We start from the raw sequence: 13,637 nt of genomic DNA, 5'->3' as shown, positions 1-13,637 counted from the left end.
TAATTTGAAGATGCTTTGTATGCAAGAAATGGCACTTTCTATATATATACATGAGAGTTTGAACATCACATATTATATAATTAATTTATGAAATACAAGCTATTAAATAATACTTTTATGCATAATGTTACTGAAAAGGGATTTCTTTATTATTATTATTTCTTGAAATTTCTTCAAGAAATCGAGTAAAAACAAACAACATTATTTATCAGCATCGATTTCTTAATGGATTTCCTTGTTATTATAATTAATGTGATTTTCTTTCTTTTAATATATAGTGAGATGGTGTCATCATGAATCAAGATATTGCTACTTCCTGTCTTTATCCTAAAAATAATTTAAGAAACAATGCAGTATAATACCCCAGGGGTGGAGTAAGAAAAAAATTAAAAAAAATCAAATTAAAAAAATTATTTTTTAAAAATTAAAAATTTAATTATTTTATACAAGAAAAGAATTGAGAAAAATTTCATCATAGAACTGTGGCTCCTGCCCTTGCCACCCCACCACGAATAATATCTTATTTAATAATTTAAGAACTCCTATTTACAACTTTTCAAACTTTCTAACACTTAAATATACTAGAAAAAAATAAAAATAAAATAAATAGATAGAAACAATACAAAATTGAATCTCTAAGCATCTTATCTTTCTTGGAGTTGATTTAGAAATCTGAAGTGCAAGTTACCCTTCAAGAGCATGTGTTTAGGTGAGAAAAGGGCTAATAAATTACTTTCAATCTCCATGGATTGCCTTATGATCTTGAACAGTCAGGATCTTTCTCGTAATCCGCAACCATTTTAATTCTCGTAAGATCAGTGAAGATGAAAAGGAAAGATTCGAAAAATAATTAAAATAATGTTGCCAACTTTTGAAGGTTCCTTCGCAGTTAATTATTGGCTGAGTTTCAAAGTTCTTATGCATCGATTTACTTAAAATTTTATATTAATAAACCAGTGGTATTGCAATTTGTCTGCACAAATTCCCCTGAAGATCAATGCAATGCCTCTTATTAAATAATTTTACAACAAATTAAATTCTTTAAAATAGTGATAGAATTAATTATGGATACATTTATTACCGACAAGGGCTGCAGATGGCCACCAAACCTTGACAAGCTGATGCATGTGCGACGTGGAAACAAGTATTCGAAGATTTTTTATTATTATTATTATTAATTACAAAAAACAAAATACTAAAACACTAAATTATACGCCATACAATCCATAGTAAAACTACTATTCTAATTTTGGTGGGCAAGCTTGAGTTTAGGGGATACAAGAATCTTTTTCATAAGGTTTATTAGTAATTACATTAAAGGAGGGTGTTAATCAATAATTTCATGTTTTTTTCTACAGCACGATTAAAATGATCCTTGAAATTTTCTTTTCCTTGGGTCAAGGGCTTATTGGAGTTTTTATATTTTTTTATGTTGATCAATTACTTAAATATCCCTAAATAATAAGCTCTTTATACTATGGATGCAAGGTCATTTTAGATTTTTTTTCTATGATTTTTTTGTAATTTCATGTGTGGTTAGGAGAGATTTGGTAGTTTAATATAAATAAATTAATATTAAAATTTAAAAGTGGCTAACGAGTACTATGCACGCGTTAATAAGTGAGCTCTGCTTATGCTCTTTAAGTGGTGCATGCGGCTCCACGCAGCACTGAATTTTATTTTTGAGGCGGCATTTGATGCCCCTCATCATCCCTGTCATGATGTTGAGGCGCGTGTTCTTCAACAAACACAAATAAGCTTCGTCAAGGAGTTATTCCCTTTCTTCTTTTTTTCCATCTCTTCTTCTATAAAATTATGTTGACTATTAGAAAAAAATGAGAAAGTGTAGTTATTTGTTTGTTAAATTAAATTATATCTTTATTTTTTTATTACAATGTTTTTAATTTTAAATTATTTATTAAGTTAATTTTTTTTCAATACTTTATTTTTATATCATGTTTGATTCTTTTTTAATATATATTTGCAATGTATTTGATCCAAGATCATTTATTAAGTTAATGTTTTTTTTTTATCACTTTACACTTTATTTTTTATTATATTTAATCCTTATTCTTTTAACTGTAATTTTGTTTTTTGTCTTAAATTCTTTGTTGAATTAATTTGTTTTTGGATGTCATCAATTGACATTTTATTTTTATATCAAATATGATCTTTATTCTTTTTATTGTTATTTCTAGTAGTTCTCATCCTATTCTTAATTGAAATTATTTTTCAATTTCATCCCTTATAATTTGGTTTTATTTTTTGTGTTAAATTTAGTTTCTTTTCTTTACAAATCTATATTTTTTAAATCATTTTTTTTTCAATTTTTTTTCAAGTTTATCCATAATTATCTTGATTGGTTTAGAATTTTACATTTTTATTTTTTCACGTTTTCTTTTTACATTATGATCCAATCTTATGATCCATATTATAAATTCTAAAGGTTGGATCAAGTTGGCTTCAATTATTCGTAAAAACTTCATTTATTATCATTAGGATCATTAAAAATTGGTTTTCTTTCTTCTTCTTCTTTTTTGTGATTAGGATGTTTTTATAAATTTGATTTTTCTTTTCAATTTTACTCTTTAGATCCATATTTGTTTTATATTTAAGATTTGACCCTCAATGTTTGGAACCTTTTTATTAAATTTTAATTTATTTTCAATTTCAAACTTATATTCATAATCTTGATTTTTTATTTTTTAAATTTTTATTCCTCATTCTCTTGATTTTAATTTTTTTATTTTCAATTCACTTTTAATTTGATTTTTTTAATTTTGCTCTTAAATTCAAATTTTTAGTTTATCTTTTTATTTTTTAAAAAATAAGGTTCTTCTTCTGTTAATTGCTAGTTTTTTATCCTTTATTTTTTTTTATCAATCAACATTTTATTTATTGGGATTTGGTTTCCTTGGTTTTTCACATTGTTTTTAAGCCTTGCCTAATAGTTAATCTTGGATAATTATCGGGTCACAAGTTGAGTGAGTTGGTTTGAGTTAACCGAGGTCAATTGGATCCTGTTGTTTTATAAAAAAATCAAAATGATATAATTTTTTAAAAAAGAAAATAATAAATAGGGTTTGATCATGTTTAGATTTGATTTTCCTCGAGTTAACCGAAACATTGGTCAACCTATGTATTCTACTGTATTACACAAGAACAACTCTCATTTAATTTCTTTTGAAACTCAGGTTGGTTTAAGCCAAGAGTTATATGTAAAACGGGTCAACCCGTCAGGTTGAATCAAGTTTTTAAATAATTACTTTTTAAATGCAGTGCTTTCAATTTAATCATCATCTAAATCATGAGTTTGAAAAGTTAACATGATTTGACATTATTTTTTTTATAATTATATCATTTGAAGTTGTTCATTTTAAAAAATAAACTTCATTAATTTCTTTTAATTTTCTTCTTAATCAGATTATCCCTATCTCTTAATCTAGGTGAGAGGTATATCCGGATGGCTTATTTTTTTTTAAAAGTCTCTTTTATCTCTTTTTATCATGTCCTTTAAAATGTATTTCTTTTTTAAATTAATTTTTTTTATACATATGTTTTCTATTTTATTGTATTATCATGTTCATATGATGCTACGTGTGGGTTTTGACAATCTCACTTGGTTTTGTTGGCATTTTTTTTTCATTGATTTTTTTTCTGGATTTTATTATTCTACAATTTGATTTCTGGGATTTGATGATCATTATTTTTTTTAGTTTTCTTATTATTATGTTGAGTCATTGATATCTATTTGTTCTTTAAAATACAATGGCAAAGCTTTAGCATTTTTTTTTTACACTATAAAAAAATTGATTTTGCTTGTAATAAAACACCAGTTGTTAATTTAGTTAACAAAAATTAAATGAGAAGAGAAATTTACTATTCTCGAATTATAAAGCATTGTCTACCTCAAATGCTATTTTTTTTAATTTTATTTTTTAATGCTAGATTTTTTAATTGGTCTTACAACCTAGGTTACAGATTTTATAGATTAATTTGACTTTTTTTATCTTATATTTTATTGATTTATTTTTAATTTCATCCTTCAATATTTAATTGATTTAAAATTAGACATTATTATTATTTTTTATTTGTTTTTTATAAAGTTATTCTGGTCTAATTACCCGAGTTACGGATTAGACAGTTTAACCCAGTTAACTTAAGGTCATTTTTTTTTTATTTTATCAGTCAATATTGTGTTGATTTGTTCAAAATTAAATTTTATAATTTTATAAACTAAAAGTTAAAAATTATAATATAAACTTTTATAATTATCTGATATAATTTATGACCACATATATTAATTATACATTGCATAAATTAATTATACGCTCATTTTCTTTAAATAATTTATGACCACAGATATTAATTATACATGGCATAAATTAATTATACGCACATTTTCTTTAAATAATTTCTCTGTAAGTTCACCATGAGTGTCAAATATTGATCTCTAACTTACTGAGATTTCTACATATGCCAATCAATTATATCACCCTTAACTAATTAATTAATTTGTATACTAATTAATTAATTTGTATACTAATTAATTAAATTACAGACATTCGTTGAAAATATTACAGCTTATTTTTTCTTTTGAATTGAGATTTCTACATATGCCAATCAATTATAATTACTATGCTTGTATTCAAATGTACTTGTATTTAATAATAAATATTAAAGTGATTAACGCAATTGGTAAAATTGTTTGCGTGCTATCAAGAGTGTTAAATAAATATTAAAATTGATTGCAATGGAAGTTATGGTAAATGTGGTTATAGCTGTTTTTTAAAATATATATTAAAATATATAAAAATAATATTTTTTTATTTTTTAAAATTAATGTGTTAAAACGATTCAAAATATATAAAATAAATTTATTTTTAATAAAAGATAATTTAAAAAAAAAATCCATTTTACACAGTGTTTTTAAAGAGTTTTTAGTTTTCTAATGATTATTTACATTATTTTTCAATTAATTTTTATACATTAAAATGAAATATTTTTTCTGATTTTATTAAAGACATGCTTTTTAAAATTTTACTTCTCAATTCCCCACATGTTTTAATTATAGTTATTAACTTAATAAATTAACCCATTAACCTGTTAATAAAATTTAAGTTTTATCTCAAATAATATTAAATGTTAGCATAATTAAAATTGAGTTGATTTAGTTAAATATAGCTAACTTGGTTTTATTTTATTAAAATGTTATCATATTAATTCTCAATTTTTTATTTTTTATTGAAAACAATATTACTTTAATTTTTATTTAAAACATATCATTACAAACCCAAAACCTCAATCTTAAATCGGATGAGTACTTTGCCTTTGAAAGTAGTTCAATTTTAAATGCGATGGTGAGGGAAGATTCATCATCAACAGCTCCAGGTCAAAACTCCTGGTGGGATTTTGATTGTACAGATTCGACGGTTCAGATCAATCTGACTAGCTGTACCAAATCCCAGAAGAAAGATCTTGTCTGTACATGCAAATGCACGTCTTCACGTGGGTCTCCACCGAGTCATACCTGCACCCTTGTAACTTTAAACAAAATAAATTGCAACACAATTAATGAAACAATATTATGATCTGCGCAACCTTTATTTTATTTTATTTTTTCTGATAAATGATTGCTGGCAATATGAACACAAAAAATTTATGAGCAAAGCTTATAGAAGAGGTGGAAATAATTTTTTTATTAATTTTTCTATTATTACTAACACTAAAATGAACAAATGAATTAATATAATTAATGTGGATTTACTCTAGGCATTTTATTTAATTTAATGAAACAAAAGAGATAGGTTCTTGGGCATGAAACGTTAAATATAGAGCACCCAAAGGGATAATATATAAGAACAAAAGGCCTATAGAACTTGTATATGTGCTTGCTTCAACCTAAAATATATAATAATTACATTTTTAATTATTGGTATTATTAAATCTTAAACACTCTCCTAGGGAATGAGACCTCTCTCTTTTTGAGGGTGCCAAGAGAAAGAGAAATCATTGCTTAGTAGAGTTTGGTGATGTTTTTTTATTTATTTATTTTATTTGGAGTGATTATTTAGTTTTTTAAAGTGTTTTATTTTATTTGAAAGTATATTAAAAGTTTTTTTTATTTTTTTTAATATCTACATAATGGGAGATTCTCCATGTTCTTTAGGAGATTTTGTTGTCCTAGAGAAGGACGACATTGATCGATTAATTTCCATAAAAGCATTAGGGCATGAGATGTTAATAATGAACTCTAATCATTACGAAACTAATTTATTTTCCATTTTCTTGATTGACAACCATTACTTTTCGTGATTGCTGTTACTATTGTTTGAAATTAAGTATTTTTTGTTTTTGGGAGTGGGATATTTTTTATTTTAATATTTTTTATAATTTTAATGTACTGATATTTAAAATAAAAAAATTTAAAAAAATTATTTTAATATATTTTTAAATAAAAAATAATTTTAAAAAGTAACATCCACCACAATATCAAAAATATTCATAAATATTAAGGAAAAAAATTGATAATGAAGTTATTTCAACTAGAAATATATATTTATTAGCCATCATAATTCATTTGCTAAACTCTTTTTGTTCATATAGAGTACTTTTGCTTCACAAATCTTAAAATTAATATATATATATATATATATATATTATTCTCTAATAACAAATGAAATATTTTTACATGCTTAATAAAAGTTCTTTTATCAACATATATTTATATGCAAGGGCGGAACTAGGGAGGTAAGCAGGGGCGGGCTCTGCAAAATATTTAAATATTTATTATTATTTAGTATTTAAATATAGAATAGTATAATATTTTTTATTTTAAATAAATAAACTTTTTAATTATTTTGTTATATTAATTTTGATTTTTCCTATCAAATACAACTGGCTCCGCCCCTGTTTATATGTGTGAATAAAAGTCAACATGGCATTTGCAGCATCGATGTCTTGACATTACGCGAAAGAAAAAGACATTAGGGTTCATGTCATCACGCGAGCCTAGTTTAAAAAATAAGGGGCATATATTTATATGCAGGGGCGGAACTAGGGAGGTAAGCAGGGGCGGGCTCTGCAAAATATTTAAATATTTATTATTATTTAGTATTTAAATATAGAATAGTATAATATTTTTTATTTTAAATAAATAAACTTTTTAATTATTTTGTTATATTAATTTTGATTTTTCCTATCAAATACAACTGGCTCCGCCCCTGTTTATATGTGTGAATAAAAGTCAACATGGCATTTGGAGCATCGATGTCTTGACATTGCGCGAAAGAAAAAGACATTAGGGTTCAAGTCATCACGCGAGCCTAGTTTAAAAAATAACGTAAGATGGATAACGCCATAATTTGTCCATTTACGTTGACATATAACATGTGATTTACAAAGTTTAGGTTATTAAGGATATTGTACCAACCGTGTTGAAAAAATTACTATAAAATTATGATATATGGTAATTTTTAAAAGTATTTTTTGTTTTGTTCAGTATATTAAAATTATTAAAAAATATTTAAAATAAGTATTAATTTATTTTTTTTAAAATGAAATATATATTTTTTTTAAAAAAGTAAATGCATTCCATACATTCATTGAATAATATATGGTTTCAAACAAGAAAGTAGATGGTAATGCCTACCAAACCATTACGGCCTGTTTGTTTCTTTATTTTAAAAGTGTTTTTAAAAAAAATTGATTTTTTTATATTTTTTTATTAACTTTAAATTAATATTTTTTTAGTGTTTTTAAATCATTTTAATGTGCTGATGTTAAAAATAAATTTTAAAACATAAAAAAACATTATTATCATACATTTTAATATGAAAAACTATTTAAAAAACAACAACAACTACCCCTTCAAAAGGCTCTCTTGAGATTGTGGTGCATTGTCTCCATCATTCATTTTCGTTCAAATCACACCATACATTAAAACATTAGACAACAGTACTACGCTATTCTTCAAACAAGAAAAAATAAAATTAATAGCCCGTAGACAAAGAAAGGATTTCCCGTTGTTTATGTACTTGAAACATGTTTTCCTTTTTCTTTTTTATTTCAGACTTGAAAAATATTTTTCTTTTAAAAATAATTTTCATGAAAAGTTGATTGATTTTTTTTATGTACGATGGTATCATGAAAAATAAATGAAAAAATAATTTTTAGTGTTTTATTATACAATAAAAAATAAGCTGAAAAGTTATTTATTAAAGTTTTAGTTTTTATTTTATTTTATTAAAAGAATAAAGACTAAAACTGAAAAAATTAAAAAAATATAAAATTAAAAAAATCTATTTTCATAAATTATCTCAAATAAAAAAATAACAATCAAAATAATAGAAATCAAATTTGAAATGTAAAAAGGTTGAAATATGATGAAAAATAAAAAAATGCAATTTCATACATAAATTATTTCAAATAAACAAATAATAATCCAAAGAATCGAGACTAAATTTAATAGATAAAAAATTTAAAATAAAAATAAAAATATTTCATTTTATAAATTATTTTAAATAAAATAAATAACAATTAAAAAAATAAAAATTAAATTTGATAAATAAAAAAATCTCAACTAAGACAAAGAATAAGAGAAAAAAATAATAATTAAAAGAATAAGAACTAGAGTTGATATAAAAATTAAATTAAATCAAACTCTAAAGGAAAAAAATAAAAATAAAACAAAATATATATCAATTAAAATATTAAAAATTAAATTTAATACAATCAATAAATAATATAAAATTATAAGATTTTTTTAAAAATAAACTAAGAATATTTTTTTTTATTGATAGTAGCAGGGGTGGAATCAACGGGTGGCATGCAGGTCTTGACTCTACAAAATATTTTAATTTTTTTTATTTAATATTTTTAATTTAAATAAATAATTTTTTTAATAATATATATTATTATATTAATTTTGGCCTCCCTGTAAAATTCACCTGCTCCGCCCCTGGGTAGTAGATAAATAAAAAAATTACAAAACACAAAATCACTCTCTATGGAATAAACAAGATGAAAAAAAATGGTAAGCTCTCATAAATAAATAAATAAATAAATAAAAGGATAATCGCCACCCATGCACACAAGCACTGCATATCCAGCTATCTATAGTCAGCTAACCAAGGCTGTAAAAAGATTAGATTCAAAGCACCGTTGAAACCGAGTAGTGCTCGCACCATGTGTGCAAAATCCCCGTGGATCCGGAAATAATAATAATAATAAATCTGTGGGTTTATTATAATCTATCATATCTTATAATATTTAACCTTTATCATTGTTACGTGATGATTGAAAATATAGTAGTGCTGGTTTTTTAAGATATTTTTTTATTTAAATTTATTAAATTAATTTAAAAATATAAAATAATAAATTTAAATAAAAATAAATTAAATTAAATTTTTATGAAACATTTTTCTAAAGAAATTCTGAAGGGCGACGTAGTATTGTTTAGGGTACATGCATCCATCCATCCAAGGGGGTGATTGAAATCAGCATGAACCCATCCGCGGATTTTGATTCGCCTCGTCAAAACCGTAAGCACCTACGTTGTCATCATGCTCAGCATCCATATCCTAATTATTATTTTTTTCCTACTTGGAAGAGAATACTTGTATATATTTATTATTACTTTGAATTTAATTAAAAAAATACAAATACACATGAAATTTGAACTCATGATATTTTAATAATTAATTTTCCAATTTAAAAATTTAAATTATTGCATAAATTTCTACAAATTATTTTATATTATTATTATTATTCAAATACTAAATTAATTAAGCTCTGGCTTTTATCATAGTATACTTAGGAGTTAAGCATATGCTCATGTATAGTAATATCATATATTTACATACAGTATATTATAGAAATTCTATAGTATAGACTAGATTATTAACTCGCGTTTGCAATGCAGTGAATGTTAAAAAAATAAATATTTTCTAGTGAAAAATAAATTATACATGAGTTGATTTAATGTGACCCAATTGACTTTACAGATTCAAAAACAATCTGAATAACCAATAAAATATAGTTTGACTAAAAATATAAAGTAATATTTTTTTAATATTAAGATAATAATATAATGTATTGAGTTGAGGTCAACCTGAATTAACATGTTAAATCGTGATCCGGGTGATGAGATTATGATAACTTCATAGAAAAAAATTAAGTTTTATTCTCAATTAAATCAATGTTGAAGAATAAAATTTAAATAAAAACCAATTAAAAAAAAACCTAAAAAACGATCTGAGTTAACTTGTTAAACCTGCAACCTGGATTATAAAATCAATATAACTTCATAAAAAACAAATTAAAACAAATTAGAAAGTACAATTTTCAAAAGCTCAATGTTAAAGTATGAGATTAAAAAAAATAACTCAATTTATCAAACTCATAATCTGAGTCATGAGATCGAGATAATTTAATATAAAACAAAATTAAAAAAAAACTTAATTTAACCTAAGTTATAATGTTAAATTCATGACTTTAATCATGAGACTAATATTATACTATAGAGAGTAAATGAAAATAAATTATAAAATTTAATTTTTAATTTACCCTGTCAAACCCAATATTAAAAAAATCAAATATTAAATAATAAAAAATAACTTTGATTGAAAGAAAAACAAAGCACTATTTAATAAATAGTGTTTCGTGAGGAAACCTGTTTAGATTGTGGTTATGGTTTAAGGTGTTTTTCATATAAAAATATATTGAAATAATTTTTTTTTTATTTTTAAAAAATTAATTTTGAAATTATTATGTTAAAATGATCCAAAAACATAAAAAAATATTTATTTTTTAAATTTTTTAAAAACACGGTTTCAACCGCATTTTCAAAAAATCTCATGCACTAAAAAAATATCCTCCTTTATTTTTTTTTAATTAATGATAACGATAATAATACATAGTGATACTGTCCAATGGCAATTGTCAACCAATATTTTCCCAAGAATTAAGAAACGATCTTGCACAATTAACTTTGGCAATGCTGATGTTAACACTTCTACTGCCTCTATCACTAAGATCAGTGATCCGATGAGGGTCCAAGCTCCCTTAGTAGATAAATAAAAAAATTACAAAACACAAAATCACTCTCTATGGAATAAACAAGATGAAAAAAAATGGTAAGCTCTCATAAATAAATAAATAAATAAATAAAAGGATAATCGCCACCCATGCACACAAGCACTGCATATCCAGCTATCTATAGTCAGCTAACCAAGGCTGTAAAAAGATTAGATTCAAAGCACCGTTGAAACCGAGTAGTGCTCGCACCATGTGTGCAAAATCCCCGTGGATCCGGAAATAATAATAATAATAAATCTGTGGGTTTATTATAATCTATCATATCTTATAATATTTAACCTTTATCATTGTTACGTGATGATTGAAAATATAGTAGTGCTGGTTTTTTAAGATATTTTTTTATTTAAATTTATTAAATTAATTTAAAAATATAAAATAATAAATTTAAATAAAAATAAATTAAATTAAATTTTTATGAAACATTTTTCTAAAGAAATTCTGAAGGGCGACGTAGTATTGTTTAGGGTACATGCATCCATCCATCCAAGGGGGTGATTGAAATCAGCATGAACCCATCCGCGGATTTTGATTCGCCTCGTCAAAACCGTAAGCACCTACGTTGTCATCATGCTCAGCATCCATATCCTAATTATTATTTTTTTCCTACTTGGAAGAGAATACTTGTATATATTTATTATTACTTTGTATTTAATTAGAAAAAAATAAAAATACAAATGAAATTTGAACTCATAATCTTTTTAATAATTAACTTTTTAATTTAAAAATTTAAATTATTAAGTGAATTTTTACAAATCATTTTACATTATTATTATTATTATTATTTAATATTCAAATACTAAATTAGTTAAGCTCTAGCTTTTATCATAGTATACTTAGGAGTTATGCATATGCTCAAGTATATTAATACCATATATTTATATGCAGTATATTGTAGAAATTCTATAGTATAGACTAGATTATTGACTCACATTGCAATGCAGGTCGGGTCAAATTTTTCTTGAATGGAAAAAAAAATATGTTATTAATGTTTTTTTTCTAATAAAAAATAAATTATATGAAAATTGATTTAAGATGATCTAGTTGACTTTACAAATCCAAAAACAACCCAAACAACTTATAAGATATAGTTTGACTAAAAATATAAAATGATATTTTTTTAATATTAAGATAATAATATAATAGATTGACTTGAGGCCAATCTAGGTTAATATGTTAAATCGTGACCTGGATTATCAGATTAAGATAAAAAGAAATTATTAAGTCTTATTCTCAATTAAATTAATGTTAAAGGATGAAATTTAAATAAAAATCAATTAAAAAAAGAACCTAAAAAAGCAATCTGAGTTAACCTGTTAAACGTGCAACCTAATTCATAAAATCAAGATAACTTCAAAGAAAAAAAATTGAAACAAATTAAAAAGTATGATTTTCAATAGTCAAATGTTAAAGGATGAGATTAAATGTTTTTTTACTAAATCCGTCAAATTCATGATCCAAGTCAAATAATCTAATAGAAAATAAAATATAAAAAAAAAACCTAATTTAATCCAAGTTATAATGCTAAATTCATGGCTCTAATCATTAGACTAATATTACACTATAGAGAGAAAATCAAAATAAACTATAAAATTTAATTCTTAATCTACCCTATCAAATTCAATATTAAAAAAATCAAATATTAAAGAAAAAAAACTTTGATTGAAAAAAAAAACAAAGCACTATTTAATAAATAGTATTTTGTGAGGGAGTCTGTTTAAGATTGTGGTTATAATTTAAGGTGTTTTTTTACATAGAAATGCATTAAAATGATATTTTTTTTATTTTTAAAAGTAGTATATTAAAATTATTTAAAAATATAAAAAATATTAATTTTTAAATTTTTTTAAAAACATGAGTTAGATCGTATTTCTGAAAAATCGCACTAAAAACATCTCCTCTAGTTTTTTTTTTTTTAAATTAATGATAACAATAATAATTTATAGTGATACTGTCCATTGGCAACTGATGTCCACCAATATTTTCCCAAGAACTAAGAAACGATCTTGCATAATTAACTTTGGTAATGCTGATGTTAACACTTCTCCTACCTCTATCACTAAGATCAGTGATCCAATGAGGGTCCAAGCTCCCTCTTCACTGCTTCTTTCATTGCTGCAAATGGAAGGGAAGATCGGAGTTATGCTACGGTTTTCTTGTTTTTTTATTTATTAATTAAGACTAAGTTTTTTAAACAATCTTAAGGATATAATTCTAGCGTATATTTATTATATATAGCATTAAACTGAAGCTGTTGATGACCACCAAAATTTGGAAGCCAAATTTACGAGCCATGTAAAATATTTGAAAGGTCAACTTCAAGATTTAAAAACCGTGCGTGACAGAGAGAGATGCTAAAAGTGTGATTTCGTGATATACCAAATGATAAAACCAGCTCTGCTTTAAGTTAAGGTTTTTTTTATTTATTATTTTTTTAATGTAAAAAGATGATAGAAAATAATATATATTATATCTTGTTATTTTATTTAATAGTTTAAGTGTTTAGATTGAAATGATTCTTGATATAATATTAGATTTTTAAC

This window comes from Populus euphratica, unplaced genomic scaffold (assembly GCF_000495115.2).
Source record: "Populus euphratica unplaced genomic scaffold, PopEup_1.0 scaffold50.1, whole genome shotgun sequence".
Classification (NCBI taxonomy): Eukaryota; Viridiplantae; Streptophyta; class Magnoliopsida; order Malpighiales; family Salicaceae; genus Populus; species Populus euphratica.
This window is presented reverse-complemented; position numbering follows the sequence as displayed.